Below are 24312 nucleotides of genomic sequence, written 5' to 3'. Positions count from 1 at the left end.
TGTTGAGGACATGATCTTTCCAAAACTCAAGCATGATTTTAAATGGCTTAATTAGTAGAGAACCAGCATGTACCTATATTTCACTGAGAACCCTGCGTAACGTTAAAGTATGGCATAACCTTCTATTTACAGCATTTCAATTTTTTTACATGCGCTATTCAAAATCTGGATGTCTTATCCGAAATTCCATCTTTTCGTTTTAGCAATTTCTTTCAACAAGTCCATAACCTCCGTATTGTTCTCTTCTGGCGAAGGTTTGTTTCCTGTGAAAGCAAAATAAACGAGACGACTAATTTATTTGAGCAAAATTTGTCAAAATTTGTCTGCATCGTCACATTAATTTCAATAGGGAAAGGAATCAGTAAATGGACATGTAGTCAAATTACATCCTCAGAATCCGGCGAGCATGTTAGTATATCTTCCTCCATTACCAAGCAACTCTTGAAAAACTTAACTGCATCTTGGCATCATGACAAGATGAAGTTGAAATTTGTTATTCTTTATGCAACTCTGGTGTAAGAAAGAAAAAGGACAGATGACCAGGAGAGGATTTGTATCAAGTAAACAAAAAACCACTCCTCGATACAAAGTGTATCTACAATTACTTGTACTAATCTTTACGGCTCTGATACGGGTTTTGCAGACCGAGGTTGTACGGCGGAAGTGCCCGAGCGTGCGAGGGCCCGTACGCCGTACGACCGAGGTCCGCAAAACCCGTATCTGGGCCGTAAAGGTTTTATCATATACCTTATTGAACGGTTGTGATATGTTTCAGTATTTATCAATAAAATTTTGTTAAAGTTATGGGCGTAAATTAAAAAAAAACATGAGCCACGCAACTTTGCGGATTATATGTGCGATGTTGTCATTTGTTCTGTTGTGGAACGCGTCAAGAGCTTGTTCTATGCGAACGCCAATGTCACTACAGAATGAGCACAGGTGAGTAGTTGATCCTGCTCGTTAAAATACACTTTCTCAGCCAGCAAAACATTGAGAGGAGACTATCAAGCACTTGTTGTAAACCAATTTTGATCGGAATAAGATTCGAACTGTCTACAATTTGCTTCAAAACTACGAGCGAAGCGCATAGAAACGGGTTCGAATGTCGCGCTGACGTGCTTTCGAATGGAATGTACGTGGATAGCAACGCGCGTAGCAACGACAACGAAAAAGTTCGAAAAAGCGCGCACACTACCTTATTTGGGCAAAGTGTGCTTGGGCGTGATACTAGTAATTATTGCATCATAACAGATACAGATGGTAAGTTCACGACTGTTCAAGCTACAGCCTTAAACCTTTCAATTTTCTTATACAATTTTTTCAATATTTTCCCTTCTGTTAGCAACTATGATTTGATTGACAGTATACTGTTGTAAACTTGCAATGGGAAGTTTCATGTCACAGGAATCAAAACCATCTCAGGCAATGATGATCTCGATACAAAACTGACATATCCGTACATCATACGTAGATTGCAGTGCAACGAATTAATATTTCACGTTTCAAAGCGGTCTCCCTAAGAAAAATGGCTATGTTTAAAAGTAGCGCGAAAAAAGACATTTGATGTCTTATATTCCCACCATGTCTTGACAACTATAATTCTAGATTGCTCTTGTGTTACGATGAAGTTACTACCCACTGCTCAATAATATATGTCCCAATCATTGCTAGGTTTGCTTATAAAATGGTCATACATTTTCAGCAGGGCGACATTAAATGAATTTAAATATTGAGCAGCAAAGGCAGTGCGCGAATATAATCTTAAAGCGACAACTCTTTCAGTCGGCAAGTCCCTTAAGTTGCTCATTTCACACTGATAAGTAATTCCCCAACGAATTTGTTTCACTGAATGTGTGAATTCTCATTCCACTGATCACACAGAATCATGGTGGATATCAGTTCACTAGAGCCAGATTAGCAAACTACACGACAGACTAGCAAACAACACTGCGCATGCACGACTAGCAAACCAGACTGCATGACAATCAAACCAGGGATACGTGTTATCGTTCTGGGTAACATTATCGACAGTCGTTACTTTGTGATTGCTATAATTTTATAATGAAACTGCAATTTTTGACAGTGTGTCGTTTCGCTGTATTGCTTATATGTGATATTTTACTATATTTGATTTTTGTTATGTCGTTTTGTTTCTTTTTGTTGTTTTTATTTGTTTTCAGGCGGATATTGCTTTTTTACTCTCTCATAAAAGAGAGATCTCACAAGAAGTAAATTGAATGACAATGAAGAGATATCAGCCTTACCATGTGTTAATATCATTGAGACTTTGTTGAAGAATCATCGATGATTTTTCAAGAGCAAATTCCATTCTGATGTGTTCTGAAGTCTGAAGAAGAATTGTGTAAATGCAAAGCATTGAGAAACGACTACATTTTTGTTGGTGCTTTTGTGTCTTAAATTTAAAAAATCAGTTAACATATTGTGTACGACTTCACTGAGCCTAAATATATGTACCTCTGATGGACTATATAAATATACACTACTGTGCCTTTTCCTAGAGGTAGCTTCTTAGCAGATCGCTAGTTTAGCGCCGCGTTCGCAAGGTAAACATCAAACTTGAGATACAAACCTTAAAAATAGCAAATGTTAACAAGTTTTCATTGGTCCTGCAGCTCCTGAAACCGTATTTGGGAGGGGAGCAATAAATATATGAGTAATATAAATGATATTTCAAAGACTTAAAAGTGATGGTGCTACTATTAATACTGGTTTTCGGCAAAGTAAATTAAGCTTTGCAGTTATATTGTCACAATTATGTGCGTCATCATTACTATCACAGGCGATCGCCGTTCTCACTACACGTTCGGTCCCGTAATGCTATTTACAACAATCCCAAACCCTTAAGGTCGTGTTAGCCGATCGCCTATGACTCATATTGTTATGACATCGGAAATGGACCTCGAGAAGGGTATAAAATATCATGTGTCACATCAATATTTAGATGATAACACAATACATTCATTTGCCGAAGAACAACACACAGATGACATTTTAAATCCATCACTTACAGGAAGCATTGAAGAAGGTATCAGCGTAAGCTGTGTGTGACCTAAAGTAGTAATGTGTGTTTCCACAACATTTATAATATAATCGCCATTAAAGTAAAATATATTGGAATAAAAACAACAAAACAACAACAACAAAAACAAAATAATCATCATCATCGTTACCATCATCATCATTATACATATTTTTATATGGCGAATAAGCTTACATTCAATGAAACTGTGATCAAAGCTTAGAGTACAATACGAGCACAAAAGTCTAAACAGTTTCAAACAAAAAATAACTTCAAATTTAAAAAAGTATAAAAGTTTAAAACTTTTGTGTGTACCTCTTAAAGATACCTTTGGCATAATATGATTATAGTTCATTTCATATTCATTATTTTGCCAATCTATTACGAGAGACGTATGATTCATAAAAACAATTTTTTTATCTTTAACAGTTTAGTGCGAGTAATTCAGTCATTAATAATAATTACTCTGTACGCTTTGAGGAAATGATGTGTTTGCAAATAACAAGCTTAAGTACAGTAATTAAAAAACGACTCACGCTTATAGGTCTCATCAAATGGGGTCATTTTACCTTGAATTATTCACGGTAAGCGACCTTGTAAATTTACAGTTTTAACCTTTGGGTCAATTTCCTCAAGAAAACTATAAATCAGTCTCTTATATGAACAAAAAAACCTCCAGAGTCACTGCCGAAAGTTTGGACTAGAGAAACAAGTTACCTAAAATTACCGATAATTGTAACTGAAAATACTTCAAGAAAGCAAGGTCGTGAAAAATCGAAAAATTCATTTACCTCATAGACTTAAAATGAGTCAGAACAATCAGTAGACCAGGAACGTATTATAAAAAGTTAAGTGCCTGAAAAGTTGTCATCATTATACCAGGACTGGAAGATCCGTCGCTTGAGGGCGAGCGTCCTCGAACGACGGATTCTACACAATATTGTGTACTGCGTACCTTTTACATGTAAGGTGGTCACAAAGCCTTGAAGAATACTACTCTGCGTTATCTTCAGCAATAAGCTTATAGATACATGAAGTAACACCATAATTCACACACAAAAAAACTTTTTATGGTCAAGTTACGCTATCACTACATTAGAGAGATAGGGAGATAGGGCGAATGATGTACGATGTAGGTACATCTTCACATGGAATTCGCTGCCCAAAAAGATTACTGGACTACAGTGAAATAGAATTTTAGAATACAATCAGAGCATATCAGGAAATGTGATCACAGTTTATCGCTAGTTACATGCATTTAACGTGAACTCCGTAATGTATATGTCGTTTGTAACAATTATTAATTATTTGTGACAAATGTAATATTTTATGTTCGCATTGAAAATATTTTTCATGACCGCGAGGAATGAATGTCACAATATATTGTGAAGATTTCCCGCCTTTATTAAGACTATTGAAATAGGAATTCCTATCGTGTACAGAAAATAGGTAAATGATGCAGCCATTGCTACGGTTTATACTATGACAAAAAAAGCATTCAAAATCTTTTATTCACCTAGTTGATGATACTGGCAAAATTGTAAGGTATCGACCTGCAGCCATGTACAGACAAGTAGTTTACGTCTGCGATATGGCAGTTTTTGCTACAAAGGCATGTACAATCGTGACATGGGGAATTATTATTATTCGGAAGGCCTTGATCGTCTTGATCTCTCGACTTGCCGTGGGTAAGTGGAGATCTAGAGACGGAACTTTTAATGTGATCGATGTTATCGGCTATTGTCCATGCAACAGTGATCCATACACGGACGTAAAATAAAAGTAATCAAACTTATTTATTTTAATAAAATATAAAAGAAATATGTTCACAGAAAAAATTATAATAAGGAAAAACTTATTGAACTGCTGTGCTTTCCAGGGGAGAGGGGCGGAATCGTTATAAGAGCTCTACAGTTGTTCGGGTCCAGTAAGGGACGGACCATTAGATCTTGGGAGGGGTGGTCACAATCAAATTGTGAATATTATTTTAAGAATTGTAAATTTAAAAAAAAAAAGTGAATCCTGTTTAGAGGATTTTTTCATTTGTTACATCCATTTAAATAAATAAAGATTGTACACTATAACTCAACATAGTATTCCTGATAGTATTGCTAAGTGTTTCATATCATCTTGCAGTCTGTATCAAAGCACATAAGAGGGTGCCATCTTGGGACTCATTTGGCTATACAGTTACATGTACATTTCAAACTTTTTCCTTGAGTGGGGAAATTGATGTGTGAGTGTTTTAACCCACCGTAATTCACTGATTCCTTCCTGTTGAGAGTCTTACTTATTGTATCATTACATACAGCAAAGTTGACAAGCGATATCAAGTTGGTTTATCTGTAAATTTTCACAATCCTTGTCTCTGCAAGTCTTCAACCCATCATAGTAAAGCCATTCATTGTTGTGCTGAAATGCATATGTATACTGAGGTGTTGTCCTCAGTTTTAAAAGTAGACGGGTAAAGGCGAGTGTTGCAGGGAGAGAGCAATGACTGTGCGCAGCGAACGAGGGGAAAATTGAGGCAAAAATTGAAATTTACAAATTTTTGTGACATGTGAGTGTAAATTCTGCTGTGACTCGGTGGGAATTTCTGGCAATGATAATGCACAAAGTAAAACTGATAGATTAAATTAGAGCCGGTTTCATATCTCTTTGGTGTTTTGTTGTAGAATTCAACACCAACAAACTACTACACCATATCCTCACAATTTTCAGCCTGATCCTCAGTGTTACTGCCACTGTTACTAGTCAGTATCACCAAGTTTCAAGGCATCTGTTGCGTTCTCAATTTCAATACAACAGAGGGCGTCGCGCTGACAGTTTCATGTACTGCATCCTGATTATCAGCAGCTGCTTTGGCTACATTTAGCATGTCCTCCTCCGCATGACAATAAATGGTGCTAAGGTCGACACTCCTCAATGTCGAGTTCTCATGGAAGAGGCAGTGAAGTAGTGGAAAGAGGTGACAGGTAGAAGAAAACTGCCAACATAATTTTCACTGTGCCTACAGTATTCGAATCGAAAAGCAGCAAATTTATATCATTTCATAACTGCTATGTGACAGAAGATGATCTTATCAAGATCAGTCCCATCAAGTTCAACCAAACAGCTCGTCTGAAATATCTAGGCATTGTCTCGAATAGTAAACAATTTAATTAAACGATACACAAAAAACAATGTTATTCAGTCACAACGGACCGTACTGCCAGCAGCAGAGTACGACCTATCTTGTGTCGTAAATATCACTTCAAATAGATCACAAGAACACTATGGTTAGACGTTATTTGGAGTCGATGATTCGTCAGGACGAGTCACTCATAAAAATTACAAATTGGTTTCGGGCGAGTTGGTATTAGTCTGAAGATTTTTTCCTTACGTTTTGCTTTGAATTTTTTTTTCTGTTTTAAACAACCCCATCGAAGACCTAATGGTCCGTCCCTAAGCGTCTGTTGCTGCCGCGTTCACTGTTCAGAGATTGCCTCTGTTCAGGTACAACTGGCATACTAGTAGTTTATAGACACAAAGTGTTTCTTTCATTGCTCAGTCACTCTGCTCAATGGTGGGGGCCTAAGTCTTGACACAGTAGAGTCCTAGCCTTCAGTACACACAGCAGACTCAGAGGCGAGGAGTGCAGCGTAAGGAGTAGAAGTGAGGAGTGAGCTTGCCAAGTTAACTCGTACAATTATATCCACTATACATTCCATTTGACAACAAAGTTAGGGACTGGACACAAATTACAGGGGGGGGGTGGGCCGCCATTTTTCGCGCAAGCATTTTTGAAGGGTCATAAAATTTTGTGCAAGCCTATGGGGGAGGGTCACCTTTTTTCATGCATCAAAGCTGAAATTGCATGTGCACGTTATGGAATACTGAAAAAAGAAAAAATACCTCCTGGCACTTTTATTTTCTGCCATTACCATTTTCGGCGCGCCCTTCGGGCGCAAATTTCACGTATAATAAACAATGTATTGATGATCCAAGCAGCCACATTGTTTAAGTTGTCATGATTTCTACTTATTCAACACTAATATTATATAGGGCTCAGCCCTTGGTGTCGCTCCAGGGCAATGTTATTTGTATTGATTCATGATAAAATGTAATTAATTGTTACTTCATAAACGTATATATGACAACTATGCCCAGTTTCCCTCTGATGAAAGCAGTTCACGTACGTACACGACGTCAAACCCTGCAGCAGTGCAGGTAGGCCTATAATAGATTTTCTGTAACGTGTAAAAATTTTGGACAAAAATTGGCAAGTTTTACAATGATAACAGCCTATTGCGTTAAACAAGGGACGTACTGCGTTAAACAAGGGACGTATCATGCAATCATTATCATTGCAATGGTAACCGCACTGCCCAACTTCCACTTGCAAGCTGAAAACTATAGCGTTCCGTATAAAAACTGGCACTTTTTGAATTTAATTATTGACACAGGGGGCGCTTTTCTAAAATTCAATCCCAGCATTCTTTGCGTATGCCACCGTTCATATGCACGACAGTTTTCTCCCTTTATCTATATTAAAGATATTTTGTATCAGCAACAAGGTGCATAATAACATTTACTGGCTAATAAAAGAGGTATATTTTATAAATGGCATGTTATATAATAATAATTTGTTTCGTATTTGTTTATTTACGAGTACTCAAAAAAAAAAACATGGCGGCGCCCATGAAAGAAGGGTACACTTCCGGTTACTCGCATAGTATATTATGAATAAGCGCATGCGTAGTCAGTAAGCCGCTGGCGCGACTATTATGCATAACTGTCCCCTATAATGACTCTTTCAATAACACTTTGGGAGATTACTTATTTGACATCATTCTCCCATTGACAATACATTGGGTATAGGTCGGTGTCAAACGTTCATGTCGCTGTATGTATGTTTTTTTATTTTTTGAGGACATTGACAAAATACAAACTGTTCAGAATAGTGCATAGTGTCATCAATAACAACTGGAAGCTTCAGGTCGAACAACTTTTGAATAACAATTTAGGATCAGATAACCTATGAGTTATTTGTAGTTTCCTCATAGCCTACAATGTATAGTGAATCAACATTTTGGTGAAATTCCAAAATCAAATTTCTTGCACAACCATTGACTTGAAACCACTCCAGTCTAATCATGAATATTAATACTAATAATTAGGTGTACATAAATGCACAGGTTTACCAAGTTTTGTATTGGAAAAAAAATATTCATAGTTTCATCATAGACTGCCATGTATAGTGAATCAACATTTTAGTGAAATTCGTAACTTAAATTTCATGCACGACTATGAAATTATAACCGCTCTAGTCTAATCATGAACATTAATACCAATAATCAAGCGTACATAAATGCACAGATTTTCCTATTTTTGTATTGGAAAAAAATTATTCATAGTTTCATCATAGACTGCCATGTATAGTGAATCGACATTTAAGTGATATGACAAAATCAAATTTCTTGCACAACCATTGACTTGAAACTACTCTAGTCTAATCATGAACATTAGTACCAATAATTGAGTGTACATAAATGCACAGATTTTCCTATTTTTGTATTGGAAAAAAATTATTCATAGGGTTTCACCATAGACTGCCATGTATAGTGAATCAACATTTCGGTGAAATTCCAAAATCAAATTTCTTGTACACACATGGACTTGTAACCGCTCTAGTCTAATCAGAACATAAATATCAATAATCGAGCATACATAAATACACAGATTTGCCAAGTTTTGTATTTAAAAAAAATTATTCATAGTTTCTTCATAGACTACAATGTATAATGGATCCACATTTCATGCGAAATTCCAAAAACAAAGTTATTGTACACAGATGCACGTGTAACAACCCTCTTCTAATCAAGCACAATTATGTCAATTATTCAGGGTCATATCAAATAGTGCATATTTTTAATTCTGAAAATTTTTTTTTACAGTTTTGTCATAGACTCCCATGTATAGTGGATCAACATTTTATGCGAAATTCCAAAAACAAAGTTATTGTACACAGATGCACATTTTACCACCCTCTTGTAATCAAGCACAATTATGTCAATTATTCAGGGTCCATATATGCACAAATAGTGGAAATTTTTAATTCGGAAAATTTTTTGACAGTTTTGTCATAGACTCCCATGTATAGTTTTGTCATAGACTCCCATGTATAGTGGATCAACATTTTGAGAGAAATTCCAAAATCAAATATCTTGTTCACATGTGCACTTGTAAACAACCAATGCTAATCAAGTATATCTATATCAGTTATTAAACATCTGTATATGAACAGATATAGCTAGTTTTATACTGGAAAATACACGTTCATAGTTTTCTTATAGTCGACTACATGTATAGTGAATCAACATTATCGATAAAATCTAAAAATTACATTTTTTGTACAGGCATGCACTTTTTACTTGCCACTTCAAGCAAAGTACATTTACATGAATTATCACACACATATGATTTGATATTTTTTGGACAACGCGTTATATCGGCCACATTTTGCCTTCCTTTCGGGAGGGCGACTTAAAAAGTATAGCAAGTCAGAAGGGGGTCTTTAACACATTGCGGGTTTTTTTGGGGGGTATTGAGTAACAGGGGAGGGTCACTTATTTTTATGCACGGATAAGGGGGAGGGTCACTAATTTTTGTGCATGAACTTTTGAAGGGTCACTATTTTTTACGCAGCGGTTTTTCGAAAAACACCGCCCCCCCCCCCTGTAATTTATGTCAAGTCCCTTAGGTCTTGAAAAATTGGAGAGGAGAAGATGCAAAGTCTGGTCTTACCGTCATGGTCCGGCAAGTTCAGATCATATGTAGCTCAGCTACAAATAGTCTGTAATCCGTCATATTGAGAAACTAAGTAGGATTTATTATGAGCAGAGAGAATTTGTTCCCAAAGTGTATATTTGGTAACCTCCACCTAGAATCTGATCCAGGATTTTGCCATGCCGTTGTCAGCTGAATACAAATGTATTATAAAATGCCATAGGTTTGTTGAAATTTGCTGATGTGCCAACATTGAGGGTAATTTTGATGATTTTCACTCAGGAAAATTATCTGGAAAGACAGGTACAGGGCAGTACGCTTAATTGGGAAATCCGTAGCAATACACTGCGTCAAATCTATACTCACCTATGCTTATCATTATACTCAATATGAAAGATATACTAAGAAACTCCTTTTCAAGAATTTTTTTGTGGATATACTCCGTAGGCCTAACTAAGTGGTGTGTGTGTGTGTGTGTGTATATATATATATATATATATATATATATATATATATATATATATATATATATATATATATATATATATATATATATATATATATATATATATATATATATATATATATATATCATATATACATATGCGTAGTCTCCGTATGCATTGCCCGAGCCTGACATGCAAACCTCGGACAGCAGAGGATCAAACTCTGTTCACCTACACATCGTTAGGGCCCCCTTTTCCACGAACTATTGACGTTTGAAGAACAAAGCAAACAAAACAAAACAAATGGGGACGATAATGTCAATTTACAAAGAGTGTCGATTTCTACGATGAGTGCTGAGTGCTGAGTGCGCCCTTTGTCGACCACCCCATCACATATCATACGTCATAACGTTATACTCTGCCATATAGTATATAAGGACAAAGTTAAGAGGTCCATTGAAGACACAGAACTTAACGAACATGGCTACAGAAGAAGCAACGTTCCTGGAGAAAATCGATGACAATTTTCTGGTCTGTGGTATATGTTCAGAGCGATATAAAAACGCCAAAAATCTACCGTGCCTGCACAGCTTCTGTGAAGAATGTTTGAGTCAACTGGTGAAGAAAACTGGTAAACTTGAGTGTCCAATATGTCGCCGTTCACACCTGGTACCAGACGAGGGCGTTTCCGGTATTCCCACAAACTTTTTCGTCAACGAATTGGTCGAAGAGTTCAGAAAACGACAAAGTTCCTCGAAGTCAATGACATGCGAAGGTTGTGACATGGGAGAAAGTGCCAAACACTGTGTCCAGTGTGATATAGATTTCTGCATAAACTGCGCAAACTCACACAGTCGGGTACGCATATCAAAGTCGCATCAGCTGTTGACGCTAGAAGAATACAAAAGCGCAAAGTCCACTGACCCGATTTCAGTCCAAGGTTCGACGTACTGTACCAGTCACGAAGACTTCTTTATTGAGTTTTACTGCTTTACCTGTGATGCACCAGTCTGTCTAAAGTGTACAGCACTCGACCACCGAAGTCACGACTATCGCTGTGTGAAAGACGCAGCTAAAGATTACTCCAAAGTGTTGAATGAGATGATTGACAAAGTGAAAGTGAAAGAAGTTGAAATCAGAGATAGCAAGAATGGAATAACATCCATGCAAGAATCGCTTGACAAAAGATCAAAGACAGTCGAAAAGAAAATCACAACACACATTGAGAAGGTACGTGAAGATTTACTTCGCATGGTGCAGGAAGGTGGTGACACAATTTTGACAGAGCTGAAAGATGAACACAGTACAAGGAAGACGGAATTAAACTCACAAATGAAAGAACTTGAAATCACTGAGAACGATCTCAGCAGTGCGAGAGAATACGCAGAAAAGCTGGTGCATTATGGGAACGCCGCCCAGGTAATGGCTGCAAGGAAGAGAGTGTCTGCGCAAATGGAGGAACTTCTGAAAATCGAAACTAAAATCAATCCAGCTGTAACTGACAGCTTGGAGTTTCTACCATGCACTGACTTCTGTAAAGAGAGAAGTCTTGGAACACTGCAAAAGGAAGATGTTCCTACGTATAGAGTTTCGGCAACTCCGAAGTACGTCAGAGTTGGCGATGACATCACTGTCACCATCGCAACAGAAGGTGCGCATGGAGGCGCTATAGATGGCAAAAATATCGTCGCGACAATGAAGACACCAGATAAGAAGATGGTGAACGTAGAGGTCACAGACAATAAAGACGGTACACTGACTTTGAAATCTAAAGCACAGATGAAGGGTGATCATGAAATATCAATTTCGACTTTCAATAAAAAAATAACGGAATCACCGGTAGGAGTTATGGTAATCCCTAAGAAAGGGTTGATGTGTAAATTTGGAGAGTCTGGTGGAGGTATCGGCCAGTTTAATTGGCCGTGGGGAGTGACTGTGTCAGGAACAGGGCATGCTTTAGTTTGCGATCAAAATAATAACAGATTGCAGTCTTTCACTTTACTTGGGAAACACAAATCTACATTTCAATTCACTGGTCAGGCTAAGGCTGTGCAACCCTATGATGCAGCTGTATCAGTCAATGGTGAAGTATTTATCACAGATTATGGAAATATACAGGTGATTGTCTGTGATGAGAATGGCAGACAAGATAGATGTTTTGGTAAAACTACATTGAAACACCCAGTCGGTGTGGCAATTCATCCTTTGACTGGGAAGGTTTATGTTGTTGATTTCCTTGGTAATTGCATCCATGTTTACAACCAGGATGGTAGCTACATCAAATCATTTGGTAGTTATGGCAGTGGTGATGGTCAGTTCAACCGTCCTATATGTGTAGCCATTGATCATACTGGCAAGGTCTATGTATCAGATCGTGACAATCACCGAATCCAAGCATTTGATGGTGATGGCAACTTCCTGTATACCTTTGGCACCAAAGGGAGTGGTGATGGTCAGCTGAGTTCTCCATTTGGAGTCGCTGTTGATAAACATGGCTTTGTGTATGTTGCTGATTCTGATAATGACAGAATTGTAAAGTTTGAATCGGGTGGCAACTTTGTTTGTCGCATTGATAGTGTTGATGATGGGTTGAGGAAACCCTTTGGTATCTGTGTTACTGATGATGACCCTTTCTGTAAAGTCATAGTGGTTGATAGGGACAATAATCTTGTTAAAGTATTTGCACAATAATTTACCCTCCTTGCCAGAAAAGAAAGTAGTTGACCATCTCCTTGATTACCTTCCTTGGTAGCTACACGTTTTTTTTCACTATAATTTTCTGATCTTCAGGTGAAACGTTCATACCGAAATATCATTATGACTGATACTGTCAACCGTCAAACATACGATGGTTGGATGATTCTAAGACAAATGCAGTCATCTGTAATTGTTGGCTCACTATTGTCGATGGTCAGAGATGAGAAAGGGATTTTCTTCCTGTGAAAGAAAGGTATTGCGTGCACTATTCTTTTTTGCTTTGACAGGAAATAATTGTTGAAATTTCATGGTAACTTAAAAATGAAGTGAATATCTTTTTGCTGATTGGTTTTCAGACTTAAGACGACACTGTTACGGAATATTACTAAAATAATGAAGATTATTGAAATATTTTGGTGATCATATCTTTGTAAATGTCAATTATGTTTGCGGTTGATGTGATGATACAAGTTCTATTAATACAACCGATGAAAAAAAAACTTTATCAGTATTAATATAAGATATTCAACTCTCACATCAATTGTTCTAATCAATCTATATCAACGTGTCTTTAAATGCTCATTTTCGATAGAATGACACTTAATACTGGTGTACCATTGATGAAAGGAAGAAATATCTATCCCCAACTTTCCATTTCCACATATTCGACTTCCATCATTATTTACCTCCAGTATCAGCTTCATTATGCAAGTGACCATTTTACCTGTTTTAATTTTACATGCAAACCAGAGACTAGAAGTGTTTTACCGTCAATATGCAAATGAATGGTTATGTGATTAGGTGGCCACCTTACCCATTCAAATTTTAGATGTAAAGCAAAGGTAAAATAGAAGCGCTTCCATTATATGCAAATGAATGGCTTTATGTGACTAAGGTATGACTTTCAATTGTACATTCTAAACAAAGGGTCTGAGGAATTGTGAATGTCCTTTTTCATGTTACTTCATGCGGTGCATTTCTAGAGTGCTATATATTGCAATATTCTAGCGACACGACAATAATGGAACTTCAATTTCAATCTGAATCTGATATCTTCACCAGTGTCAAGAATATTTTCATTTTAAATTTCACATTTATGTCATCATTACTACAGAGCAGGTCGACAACTATTTGATGAGAATTCTGTACCTTGAATACAGTAAGCCCGTTATGTGTATTATGTGTAATAAATCCTTCAGAACATTTTGACGTTAAAAAGCTATAAGCATTGTGAAAATAACAGAATACAATCAATGTTTTCTATACTTAACAATGTTTGAAAGAAACACTCTCTGTACTAAGTTGGAATTTTGTTTGAATAAAGAAAAATTATCTGAATACCCGTACAAGTGTTTTAGTTTGGTTGTGTGCCAGCATGGACCTATATTTCACTGAGCAACTATCAAGTATAGCATAGCCTTCTATTTAGAGCATTTCAAGTCTTTTTTACATGCACTTTTCAAGATCTGGCTGTCTTATCCGAGATTCAATCTTTTCTTTTAGCATTTTTTTTCAACAAGTCCATGACCTCAGTGTTGTACTCCTCTGGCGTAGATTCGTTTCATGTGAGTACAAAATAAACAAGATAACTGATTTATCCGTCCAAAATATGTCAGGGTAAAACTATACAAATGATAGGAATTGTAATATCTACACAGTCAAATCAATTTCATTTGGGGATGGAACCAGTATGTGTAGTTCAATTTACATCCTCACGAAGTGCAGGGATTAAAAATTAACAATATATGTGTGCATTTAGTAAATTCTCCCTCATTACCAAGCAACTCTTGAAGAACCTACAATTGCATCTTGTTTGCGGTTTTAGACACGATACATAAAACCATCGCGAAAATGAATTAATTGTCATGACCATTAATTCATTTTCGCGATGGTTTCATTTATTTGTCTAAATCGGGTTCAAATATATGCGTAACCCATACATTCAGTATCTTTCAACATGTCAAACAATATAAGTAGTATCTCGTATCAAACAGAATTCATGGAAAATGGCCGACTTTGTCCCTTTGAAAGTAATCCGAAAAGAAGACGCAATTCCCTGAGATTTACCGATATTTGAAATTCAAAATGCCGCCATCCCCGATTTAACTCTATGGAGAAAAGTGAAATTTTCGATTCTCGAAAACCTAAGATTCTGAAAAGTTTTCTTACGCTAAGCGCTTCCAAACGAACCACCACAAAGGGTAGATCAGAAAAGAATTGAAAAGTTTGAGAGTCCTTATATCTGTCCCCGAGGCGCATTCTACCTTAAATTGGTTTTCGGGATCGTCGAAATATTCTCATTTACACTGTGTCTGCTTATTAATATTATAATATGAATAAATATTAATTTTGAAAGATTTAGTTTAAGCACGTTTACGCATCTTGCTAAAATTGAAGAGACTAGTTGAAAGCAACCCTAACTGTTATTTACACAGGTAAGCACTGCTGGCATTTTGAATGCGATGGAAGAGTTTCTCGTATTTTTATAAAAGACCTACTTCTGTAACAATACCTGCTGAAAACGCCAGCGTGTTTAATTTGTAAATCAAACATTTCAATGGGTTTTAAAATTTATTGTTATATATGGCATTCTATTTCATTTTGTTTTTTTCAAGTTTCAATCATTTGAAAGAGGGCGCTAACCAGTATAAACGCATGAAAAAGGCTCACAATACTTAGCGCTAAATTACATTAAAAGCAAATTCCTACTTTTTCTTTTACATATTCTGTATAAAGTTAGAATTAGAAAGGGTACAAATACATTGATAAAGGATGCACTTTTGTTCATATTTTTAATTATGTCTTATATACTTACTGGGTATTGCTATAGCAGAGACATATTGTTGAATTATTTAGATAGTTGAGACCTCTTCCGAACTTAATTTTTCATGATCCGTTTCGGTAACTTATTCTCAATGAACTTGTCCAAAATTTGTCGTGTTGATGGTGAGGTGATCGCGAATTGAAGCAATGTGATTTCGCTTACTGTCGCATGTATCATCGGGTGTACTTGACATCCCCAGATAGCTACTACCGAACACAAGACAGACAAGCTAACCATACCACGACATATACCCGTTGAAAAGGGGTACGCAAATCATGCCCTCATTACCAACTGAATATTACAAACGGTTATGGGCATCCACCCGACAAGAAAATACCCAGGTAAGTAGTTTTACCTGAAGTTAAGATTGTTCTGTCTGGCATGCTATGTGTCTGTAGATCCTAAAATCACGATTTTAAAACGTGTTTGATATATATGGCAAGGGACACTAAAATAATGGACACCACAAATGTTATGTTATTTCGCTTCCAAAATACATTATTTGTCGTCCCTGAGCTCGTAAACATCAAAAGCCTTACTAAAACACAGAATATAATCCATTCCATGGTGTCCTTATTTACTATGTACGACGGGTAAAAATTTTAAATCTGATACGCCTATTCATACAACACAGTTTGCATGGTGTGCGTAGTGACAATGACACGACTTAATTCATTGCTTACACTTACAGAATATTCTTTATCGATGACATTCACAAATATATTACCCGATCATTAATCGACCTTGTTTACAAAATCACACAGGTTATACTTTACTTCACATACTGCTTGCAAACTGGTCCATAAGGACAAGAATAACAAAACTACATCAACGTGCTTATCATGCCAACTATTTGGCAATTTTCATTAGATAACACGCCTCGCAACAACAAGCTGTAAACTTTTCCCCAACTTTACTATACGAAACTATAAATTATACTCTTTGACAAGCAACAGTAAAATATGGGGACTTCGTTTTATGTTAAGAACTAGAGTAACAAATTACCTAAAATGTACGGTAATACATTGAATTTTAAATTTTGAATTTTACGGGTGAAAATCAAATTTTCGACTTTCACAAAAACGAAGTGGAGATTCGAAAACTTAATTTACTGCAAAGGATTAAAAATCATTCATATGAGCATAGACAGTAGAGAAACTGGCTATGATATTAAGCAGCAGACCAGAAAGTATTGGACAACTCGGAATGTCTGATAACTGACCCCTTGGCACTGAGCTCAAAAAGTCTCTTACTTACTGCGAACAGGATAATTACGTTTGCTATTATGGTGCTGCTGAAATTTACATGCACATGATCCGAAAAGCTGGTCACATTCATTATTTTGAATTTTTACAAATACTGTCAAAGGTATGCAGAGGATGCGTGATCACTGTTATTGTTGTAGTTGCATTTTTATGTGTTTATATACAGTCTTGGAGGCTGACATAACATATTTCATTGTTCCATTGATTGTTCGAATTCGATTGAAAAAGCGACTAACATAATCGTTACTATCAGCAAAAAATAATTACATCAGCTGCATCTGGCTGTCACCGTGAACTAGTGAACTGCTGTGTTGACTGACGCCATTGGAAGAAGAACAATTCCTGCACACGGACACCAGAAGCTGCAATAATTGTAGTCCTGTACCTTGTACGGGCATAGGGATACTGAGCAGGGACGACTCCCAACCCCCGTGAAAATGTACCCTATTCTGCGATGTTTTCACGAAAGACATATAAGCTACAACGTTGACTTGCTTCTTGTCGGTGACTGTGTAGAACAGCTGAATAAAGTCAATTCAGAAATGTTTTAACGCATTAATGTTACTTTTATTATATATTTTAAATGTTTTGACTGATATTCCGCCAATTTACGATACTATACGCCGTCATCACGCCTGTGAAGTGAACTTTTGGGCAGAGGATTACGCATGCGTGGAGTCAAAGCGACCAGCACTCAGTTCTCGCGATGAGCTCGCTACATCGCGGTGAAAAAAGAAAAGCCGCGGTGACTCACGAAATTATTAGTTTTTATTCACAGACTTCTGCCCTTTGATACTCAACCGAGGTGACTCAATCCTTACAAGATCTCCACAAACTGCTATATTATCAGACTACAAATACTGCTTCATCAACCAACATGTTTAACTTATGAGAGGATTTAATACCGATATACTAATCCACTGATTAATCCTTTGACAGGGCCAACACGTCAGGTGATTAGGCGACGTTTGTGGACTGATCATGGCAGTGCCGTTGTCAAGGATTGTGTGGAGAGCACACTATTGGAAGCTAATAAAATGCAATTACTTGCAAAGGAAGTAATGGGACACATTTCCCCACAGTTGTGCCTGCCACCCCTTAGGCACGGGCGTTTAGTTTTTACCAACTTGACCATGGCTATGGGATGAAAAGTTCCCACTTGCACGAGTTTTGACTACATATGTACATAGTCTTCGTGACATAATAATAATAATGGTATATTTCGTCTCCGTGCATTCCTCAGCAAGCTAGATATCAGTAAACAATAGAGGTAAATTGTATCCAAAACATAGAGTTCAGAAAACTTTTTCTGAAGAAAATCGAACCTTGGTTATTGAAATATAAACCATGATTTATATCATGCAGAAATGATATTACATTCAAAAGAGATGATTATACTTAATCACAGAAATCAATTTCAAGATGTAGCATAAACTGAGCGGAATTTGTTACCGACAGCAAGACAGACAAATTGCTTGTCAACTGCATCCGATTGTGCCCGTTGTGAAAATCAAAGGCAGATTAAGCTGAAATTGATTTCTCACATGATTGATTGTTAGAACTAACTTTTTAAACTTTTTTGGTATTACTGAATATTTTGAATGACACCAAAGGCATTTCTCGTGACTGACTTCTCCCAATGAAGAAATTATTGCAGGCTTTTGATGTGGACTTGATTTGGCCGATGATCTTCCATTTTATTTGAGTACAACCCGTCTATGCGATTAACTGAGTTATTGAGATATGTGAAGTTCATATCTTGACGACATTAGACGTAAAATTAAACAACTATAACAAATAGGAACCATACAACAAACAGAGGGGAATTTTAAGTAATTCCCGTGATAATGTTTTAATATAAAACTTCCCAAATGCAAGTGAATATTCGTACATTTTCGAAACGTTTTCATTACAGATGCATCTTTGAAGTTAAGGTTACAGTAGACTGAAAGATTCCGTCGCGTGCGGGCGCTCCGGCGCCCGCACACGACGGAATCTTTCAGTCTAAGGTTACAGGTGATATTGAATTTCTTTCTTTATGGCAAAAACGTTGAGCGTGTTTCAAGTCCTCGCATACTCCCCGACAATTAATTTCCAAAAATGCTCCTTGCCGTAAAGTTTAATTGTTTTAATAATTGCCCAATCTGATGCTATACAAGACAAGACACATCATATACTTGTACAGCTGTGTGTATGGCGATGCTCAAAACTACCGTGGCCGAAAACGACACAGACCCTCTTCAGTTTGTAATTGCGTCGTTCTGTTTGAGCTGCGTCGTTCTGTTTTGACCTGCGCTCTTCAGTTTGTAATTGCGTCGTTCTGTTTGAGCTGCGTCGTTCTGTTTTGACCTGCGCTCTTCAGTTTGTAATTGCGTCGTTCTGTTAGACCTGCGTCGTTCTGTTTGATCTGTGCTCTTCAGTTTGTTTTCAGCATAACACGGAAGTACTGGAGTAAACATTTTGTAACAAACATTGAACGGTCACTTGGAGAATACCATTGCAACTTGGCATGGGTTCCCGTGGAGTCATAGGTAGTAGAGGGAGAGCAACTTCACACATCGTTTTTACCTTTGTTAAATGATGCGGTACATTGAGTCGATTAATGTGTGTATATACAATCTCTCTTACTACCTAACCATACTGTGTCACTCTTTTCCTTATTGATCTTCTGGCCGGGATGTTGCCGAATGAGTCAGCTATTCTGAGAAATTCTGCAGCAGATTTCACATCTGATAACATTCGAGTGGTGTCATCTGCATATTGTGCAATTTTAACTCATTTTGTTCGATTTGAATGCCCTTAATTGTTTTGTTGTGACGAATGGCGATGGACAAATTTTCTAAACTAAAAACAAATAAGGTGAAAGAGTATCACCTTGTCTTGAACCGCTGCTAACTTAAAATTAACCAGAGGTGACACCATTATTAATGACTAGAAATATCGCAGTATAAAACTTTGACCCACAGAATAAAGATTCACCAAAATTAAATTTCTTTAAAGCAAAGTAAAGGAAAGGCCACTCAATAGAGTCAAATGCCTTGGCAAAATCAATACAAAGTAGAATACCAGGAATATCGTTTTCTTTTGTAAAGTGTATTGAGTCTAAAATCTTGCAAACAACGTCACCGATGTAGCGACCTTTCACATATTAACCAGCTTGATTTGGGTAAATTATTTCCGATAAAACTTTGAAATTCGAATTAAAAGGGCCTTGGCAACAATTTTTATAATAAAAGTTTAAAAGAGAAATAGGTCCCCAATTTTTCAGCTACAGACGATCTTTTTCTTTTTTATCAATCAAAGTAATGGTTGCTTGTCTTTGGGAAACTGACTCTGACAACTCTCCATATGGACGTGTACATATATAGTTGAAACTCAGTACAATTAAATTACCATACAAGGGCCAGAAACGCAATTCCCCGGACTTTTATTACTGGACATGTTTTTCGAAGCTTGGTAGCACTCTTCGAGACTCAAATAACCCTCACAAATATTTGTTCTGTAATTCTGACAGTAAAGAAATATGCAAATCGCCAGTGAACTCTTCTGGTTTTTCTTCAGGAAAACAATGTGTAATCTGGTATAATTTTGATAAAAATTTTTTCTGCGTGTTTAAAATTTCATTTAAATCTGTAGATGCTTGAAGTTTACGAATGTGATTTTGTAATGATTTTTCTTTTTTTCACCAAGTTCATGTCATCTTACTCTAGCACCTTGAATAATACCTTGTGTTTTGACTTCGTAAATATCATCTAAAGCTCTCCGAACTTCATCAATGTCTTTTCATGTTTTTCTATTTCATTTTCTTATTTCGAGGTCCCTTTTTGTTGCTCCCGCTTTTTTCTCTTGTGTCTTTGACACTTAGCCCGTTTTTGCTGTATTTTATACAAAAATCCATGATTTTATACTATTAAAGCCTTGGATCAAGAACGTCAGTGAAATCTTGTCCCAAATATTTTTTACATACTGTAAACCTTCGAGCAACCAATAATCGCATACAGAAGGAACAGAAGTATGCGATATACTTATAAATGCCAGACTTCACAAAAGCTACAATAGATGGCACTCCGATTCACATGAGCATACACAAACACAACAAGATCAAACCGTAGACATAGCTTCCGTAATTGAACAACAAACTTCAGTGGAACAACATATTAACACATAAAATCAATCAATCATTCAACATGTCTCACCAATCAAAAATGAATTTTAAGTGACTGATGAAGAAAACTCTGTTTTCGAAACGTAGCTTCAAAGGATTGCAGTGTAACGCTAGTCTCGCCGCTCCAATGTGGGTTAACAGCAAGACACGTAAATTACGGGTACGTCTCGCCATGGCTAATCAACCCTTACATAAAACAGCTAAACATTATATACACACACATAGAATCATACACAAAACGCAAAGAATTCACATATGAACGATGTGAGGAGTTGCTTTCCCTTTATTACATTCGCCATGGCTAACCAATACTCACATAAAACAATCAAACATGATACACACTCACAATATACACAATATCATACACAAAATGCAAACAACTCAGATATGAACGATGTGTGGAGTTGCTTTCCCTTTATTACAACAAAACAAACTGAAGAGCGCAGGTCAAAACAGAACGACGCAGCTCAAACAGAACGACGCAATTACAAACTGAAGAGCGCAGGTCAAAACAGAACGACGCAGCTCAAACAGAACGACGCAATTACAAACTGAAGAGGGTCTGTGTCGTTTTCGGCCACGGTACAAAACGGAACATCCAGCACACAGAATTGTTTTATTTGCCTGATTAACACAGCAAACAATATGTAAAACTTGCGACTTGAAAAAACATTGACTTCATGTTCGCGGCCGTTCGGATTTGATAAAAAACGATTGTTTTCGATTGTTTTCCTGATTTTATATCGCGCTCTGCAACAATATCATAACGTAATCGAAAGGGAAAACAAAAGAAACAAAACATGAGTCTTATCAGTAACTATCAACGAATCAACATATAAACTTTATAATTTAAAGTAGTATGCGTAGAGTACTAATCTTAATTGAACGAATATTTCCTTGAAGTACCGGCTGTTCAGTTAGTAACTTACAAATGCAACTGGCCATAAAATAAAATAAAAGATTAAGAGTAGGCCCTACTATACTGCTTTCTCAGTTTTTTCACAATTCTCATCTAGATGAGAAGGGTGTCCCTATGATACAAATACTATATGTTGAGATAATGTGAATTTTGCTATATTGCAATACAACAAAATGCATGTAGTCTTTATTTCGCAAATAAATATGACACAATGATCGCTTTGTCAAGGTCAAACCCCCACTATTTTATGAAAGAGTAGATCATTAAATGTAGATCATCAGGAATGGATCAAATCTTTATTCCAGTGCAAATTAGTGCCGTTTTCGTCTACTATACCACGACTTTCTTGAATTAGAGAATACCAACCAGCGGCAAGTTTTGACGTTCGGTGTCAACAGTGACATGTAAAACATTTTAAATATTTGTTTATCACATTGTAGGCCTAAATAGGACTGACACCAGGAAAACTAGTTCCTGCAGAAGCCTTCCATCGGGGTGTCGGAACATAAGGGTGTCGGAACATAGGTTTGTTGCAATATAGGGGTGTCGGAACATAGGGTGGTCACCGTATTGATCAGACCATAGAAACGGGACGTTATTTCAATCCACATAGGTCATATAGGTCCTTGTTAATAGTCAATATCTCAGACATACAGTGGAATTTGATCGAGTGTCCGTTTTGCCTTGCAGAGCTCGACAAGTCTACATGTTGCTTATCATTAGAAAAGTAAACATTTGCAACAATTCAGTCTTCGTCTTTGGTTGGTGTTAGATTACAGCGCGCGGCAAACGTTTCCCATACACTGTCTCGTCACGATCACTGCAGTCGTTTCAGCATGTCACTCACAACAAGCTTAACACTGCACTATGCACATTACCAGTTTTCTTTTAGGTGTTTACTTTTGAATTGGGAAGAAAATTGTGAAGAAACAAGTAAATTCTTTGAAAAAAACCTTTCTTCTCCTCTCGATGTCAGCAATCACGACAACAGTTCCTTCAGCATGTAGTCTGTAGCATTGCCAGTGCAGTCTACTCTATCAACAAGTTTGACACGATACAACACTGAATATTGTCAAGCAGAAAATGCTAAACACTCCTGCATGAAACTTTAATCCCGCTTTCTCTTTTGTCTCAGCTAAATGAAATTTTCTCAATTGACACTTCTCTGAGCTACAAAATAGACTTGAAGAAAAGTGTTGATTTTGCACATGCAAGTGCAATTCAATCAACACGGTACATTTTGCGCCATTGAATAACACACCCAGTGTTTCTGAAATAATTCACTGTATTTTGGCACTTAATTTCCCGGACGACATCATACACGCCCAGCGTCAGTCCGGTTGATGTTGAGGATTGTTCGAGAAAAATATGCCAATGAGTTTTATCTGAGTTGTATTTCCCAAATCAAAGTACACAAAATTAGCTGAAAGAAAACTTTGATGATGTACTACAGCTATAGTGCGGTGTCAAGCTTGTTGTGCATGAGTGGCATGCTGAAACGACTGCCATGATTGTAGACTAGACAGTGTATGGGAAACGTTCGCCGCGCGCGCTGTATAATCTAACATCAAAGACTCAATTTGTTGCAAATGTTTACTTTTCTAATGATAAGCAACATGTACACTTGTCGATCTCTGCAAGGCAAAACGGACACTCGATCAAATTCCACTGTAGTATAAACATGTTTCAAAAGAAAGTTACAATTGCTCAGAAAAGGGAATTCCTTCAATATCACACATGGATTAACGGGAAATAACCAACAATATGTAAATTCTCAAAACGGCAAGGTTTATGCATACACAATGGAGTGGCAAACTGTCTATGCTTTATTATTACAAGGCGTTACATGCAACTACAGCTACGGATATAAATTTAGGTCACGCTCTGTTTAAATTTGTGTGATAAACACTTTAAAAGCGTCCCTGTGTGCGAAACTCGCTATAATTGCTTCCTGGGAAAAATTTACGACTATCATGAAACCACGGTAGCGACCCGACATTGTAAGTTTGGTGATACCAATCTAAAATTATTATAGAAGGAGGCATTCGCTGGGACTAAATGTACAACAGTATGTGAAACATTTTTATTTTGAAACTTATTTTGAGAGTGAATACCAGCATGGGTTATTAAACACCATCTTGATAAAATGCGTCAGCATGCAAACTCTGTGCAAGGCATGGGTAAATCA

General features: G+C 36.9%; 1 protein-coding gene across 1 annotated transcript in view; it reads right to left on the bottom strand.

Moving 5' to 3' along the window:
* LOC139145306 (succinate dehydrogenase assembly factor 2, mitochondrial-like) overlaps window positions 1-24312 on the bottom strand; it is a 79448-nt gene that overhangs the window by 45450 nt on the left and 9686 nt on the right. The window lies entirely within an intron of this gene.

The sequence above is a fragment of the Ptychodera flava genome, chromosome 1, assembly GCF_041260155.1.
Source record: "Ptychodera flava strain L36383 chromosome 1, AS_Pfla_20210202, whole genome shotgun sequence".
Classification (NCBI taxonomy): Eukaryota; Metazoa; Hemichordata; class Enteropneusta; family Ptychoderidae; genus Ptychodera; species Ptychodera flava.
Note: the sequence above shows the minus strand (reverse complement) of the source record. Positions and strands in the feature narration are given on the sequence as shown.